Source organism: Hakea prostrata, chromosome 8 (assembly GCF_041222555.1).
Source record: "Hakea prostrata isolate BN-2017 chromosome 8, UWA_Hpros_2, whole genome shotgun sequence".
NCBI classification, from domain to species: domain Eukaryota; kingdom Viridiplantae; phylum Streptophyta; class Magnoliopsida; order Proteales; family Proteaceae; genus Hakea; species Hakea prostrata.
Window position 1 is genome coordinate 23,615,647 of NC_142607.1, and position 4,806 is coordinate 23,620,452.

Genomic DNA, 4,806 nt, shown 5'->3' on the forward strand with positions numbered 1-4,806 from the left:
CGGCAACGGCTAGTTTTATGGGTGTTGGTTGATAGGGTCCATTGACACTAATGAGTATAATGAGTATCAGATTGAATCCCTAACCAATTGCTTGACCTCTACCCAATCTGTTTGGCGTTTGAAACAAAAAATTTCTAGACCTTCACGTGAACGTTAAGGCATCACATTTCCATAATGTGACTTTTTGAGTTTTTTTATTTAGTTAAAAAAAAAAAAAAAAGATGACATTTATTTGTGATGGTTTTTTCTGTTTTCTAATTTTTTAATTTTGTTTTAAAAAGGTATAAACTGTTGCTAGAGTGAGATTTAAACCCTTGACATTGTAGTTGTTGACCACAAACTCAAACCATTGGAGTTCTATTAGCACCATATTTTGTTTTTGAATTAAAAAGTTATTAGCTTGGAGTTATTTATGATTGCATCTTTCTATGTTTTGCATAAAATTTTGTTTTTGTGCAATTTTTGTGATCATTAGCTTTACTGCCATATTTTCTATGATGATTATGCAAAAAAATTTAATTAGCAATGGAACCCTCCTATGGCGGTTTAGACCTTTGATTCGCTCCAGTAGGTGGATGCAGAATCAATCTTTTCCAAAATAGACCATAAATTTTTTTATTTATTCATGGAAGAGATCCTTTTTGGTATTACCATAATGACACATTTTATGTATGTACGCTAGAGTTAGTATTTGAGAGTGGTGCAAAGTATGGTATACCCTAGTAGTGTTATAATAGGATTCTTTGAGATGTAATTAAAGGGATGTAATTTTAATTATTTTTTGGAAGCCATGTAATAGGGTTGCCACCACACTGTGCTCACAATCTTGTACTGACTCGATGTGTCATTAGAAGTACCAAACTTTGGGTTCCTTTGGTGGGACGATGCGCACCCGTATGTATGGTGCAATTATGTAATAAGAGATGTCCATTCCTCCGATGTATACTTATTGGAATAATTTAAATTAATTATTCTCAATACATATTTGGTGGGGTTTGACATTGAACAGTATTAGATGATTGACACCACAATATGGATTAAGGATAATTAATTTGGAAAAAAATCCAATGAGTGGTGAAAAATATACTAATTGTCTTTTTTTCGCATTCTGAATGTAGTCTAGATGGCCTCTAAAAACGTGATCGCTGACCTTCTCATGGGTGAAAAACTTCTCGGTCATGAAAACTTTGAGAAGTGGCAATGGAAAGTCCAGTACTACCTTAATGACCAAGATAGCCTAGAGCATCTTATCACGGAAATGACTGAACTAAACAATCCTCCCTTGGGAAGAGAGACTACCCAGTCTCGTAGAGAAAATGATCTATATGATGCTTGGGTTAAGAAAGACCGAAGTGCGTGATTTTTCATGCTAAGTGTCATGCAAGATAACCTACAAGGGGAATATGAGGTTTTCCTTACAGCTAAGTCCATGTGGGACGAGCTGAAGCGTGCTTTTGGTGGTACATCCACAACTAGACTTCGAGGTATGATCCTCATGTTTGAAACGTACTGAATGAACCCCAAGCATAAAATGACTGAGAACATCAAAATTGTCAAGGAAATGTTTCGCAAACTAAAAGATGTTGGGCATGACCTTTTTAATGAGCAACAGATCCAGGCCTTGATTAGGACCTTACCTGATTCCTGGGCACTAATGAAACAAGTACTTGCTCATCTTGAGAGCATCAAGATGTATGCTGATCTAGCTCAACACCTTGAGATGGAAGAGGAGCGTCTAGAGGCGACCCACACAACTGCTCTTGCTGCTCAGGCAAATGCACGTAAGGGCAAATGGCCCAAACACAAAGGACTTAAAAAAGGGAATCATGAGGGTACCAGGAACTTGGCACCTAGGGAGGGAATGGTCAAACAGAAACATGGAAAGTGTGGGGGTAAGAAAGACATGTCCAAAATAACGTGCTACAACTGCCAAAAGAAGGGACACTTTGCTCGTGATTGCACTGAGTCAAAGAAGGTACCATCTGTCACATCCCCCCAGCCGGTACCATAACTGGCATACCCGGGAGTGTGATCCACAGCCCCGAAGATCAAGTATCGAGGAAATCATCCTCCCACATATACAATAACATAATCATAAATAGGAAATAATCAAGGTTTAAATATTACAAACAAAATATTAAAATCAAGAAATGAATAATCAATATAATCAGAGTGCGGAAAATGATGCCAGATATCCGAAGATATCAAAAGAAGTAGAGAGAGGCGGAAACTCACTCCACAGATACAGCGGAACGTAGTATGTAAGTCTAAAAGGAATAACAACTGAAACAGAAGAAAATAAGAAAGACAAACTAAACTTAAGAGTCTTCTATCCTATAGATGACATCTTCAAAATAGTGGACTTCGTTAGTCCAACAGAGATGCTCCAACTCTACATTGCCTCTAATCGTAGTACGCAATGTGATTGCCTGAGGGATCATCAGAGTAATCTTGATTGTCGCCAACACCTTGTGTGTAGTACGCTTCATCGGCTTGCGCTTTTGTACTGTCCTTCATAGTAGTCAAGAACTGTAGAATAATCTAATAAAACATTGTACAAAAAGGAATGAGTTTCGAAAGAAACTCAGTAAGGCATGTTAACTCATAACAGCATAAATAACATAAAGCAAATCATAACAAGATGCAATGCAGTATGAAACAAATAATGTATGTATGCATCTAAACTCTATGTATGCTGGTCTCTATTGGCAGACATGCTTTAAGTCGTAACACCATACTTCTTTGGGTAGGTCAGTCACTCGGCTCCGGTTGGTAGTGGGTCCTTCATCCCTCGGGACAATCCATGGCTAGGGGTTAACTCACCGCTCTCTCACATCACCATTGGTCTAAGTACTGGATCATGTCAGGGTAAAACCTAGCCCAATGCAAGTCATCTACTCAGTTACATCAACTCAGATCCAGATACTTCCATTCCTCGTCCCTAACGATCCTTTCCGGTATCCTTCACACTAGAGTCCTAATAGTCCCAGACTATGGACTCATCAACCCTATTGGTTATCCACATATGGTAAACGGGAAGCTCTCATGTCCTCTCACGGATTGGTTATCGGTCTTAAGCGCCCATGAGCCCAAGTCTAGCTATATGCAAGCCTCCAATAAATGGCCCCCACAATATGATTCCCGTCCTCTCACGGGTTGGTTACCGGTCTTGAGCGCTCGTGAATCACACTGCTACCATGGGTCGTTCAGTCTCAATACCCTTCCAATTCGGGTCTGATATAACGGGGACATCCTAGCCAAAAATTGCTAGACAGCCCTAGGTATGACAACCAATGATTCGGGAAAGCGTCGATGGGCATCTTTGGAGAACATCCCATACTATTCCCTCTGATGTCCAAGGACAGAAGCGTCAAAAGGACACTTCCCAATCCCAAACCATACTTAATCAAACACATTCTCAGATCAGTCATGACATACACAACCAATAATTCATCATAATTCAGTCATGACATACACAACCAATTATGCGATCTATGTTATTATGAAATAACTATCCTTACCTTGATTATCGCCGAAGATAATCCAAAGATCAAAGAGAGCAACTCCAAACTTAGCAAATAAACTCCCAACAATCATAGATACAACATTAGGAAAGATACCTAAAAGATCAGAGAGCAAACGAATCAAATTGGGCAAAAAACGAAGCTACTGACATCATTGGTCGAGTGCTTGGTAGATTGGCCCAGTCGACCAAGCGAGCCAAGACGGAATTGCTGAAACTGATTTGGTCATAACTTCTTCGTTTGGAGTCGGATTGATCCGAAATTCGAAGGGGAACTTCCTAGGATGTATTAGAATCATATAGGAAGATAAAAACATCAAATCATGGTCAAAATATGGGTTCTTGATTTAACCCAAGAAACTAGGGTTTCAATCTTTATGGCTCTCATGAAAAGGTTATGATCACAGAATGAGAGGGAATGATTGCTATCAAGAAAATAACAAGAAAATAAGAGAAAACCAAGTTTAGATTAACATAAATACTGCCCATGAGGTTTCCCTCGCATGGGAGGTCACCAAAGGTTTCTAGAAAGATCATATAAGGTGAGGGTTTCAAGAAATTTATTCTGCTAGGGTTAAGATCATGACGATGATCATAGATCTCAAAGAATAGAATGAGATCATGGAATAGATGGTTGCAAGGATGCAGCATCTTCTTCCTGATCTCAAACAAGAACAAGATTGAAGAAAGAATAATTAAAATTTCAGAAGAGATACTAACCTTGAATTGTCAGAACAGAGATGAGAGCCTTCAGATCTGCAGAGGAGTCTTCGAAATCACCAGAGAGAGTTTCGGAGAGGTCTTCTCACGTTCAAAAAGTGTTTAGGAGGCAGCCGTAGCAAAGAAACACTAAGTAGGGTTTAAATATAAGTGAAAAACCCTAAAATTACATTTTCTCGGACTTGACAATCCTTTGGTTGAGTGCTTGGTCGAGTGGTCCAGTCGACCAATCAGTCGACCAAGGCAAACAGTAAAGTTCAAACAGGGAATTGAAGGATCAAATGGGCTCTAAACCTTATGGGCTTTTGCACACACATCAAGTGACATATCTAGTGTGTAGAAATACCTTCAAACCAAGTCAGATAATACTCCAAGTCCTTCAACTAATCTCATCTTTAGACAGGTGCAGCTTCCTTTCCAAATCTGCACAGACTTCCAAGTATGGAACTCCATCATCAACATCCATGGGTTCAGAGTCAAACACCATGTCTTCTACTGAGATGGCCCATATTTGGCTTCTTCCTTTACTCCGTGTCACATCCCCCCAGCCAGTACCCTAACTG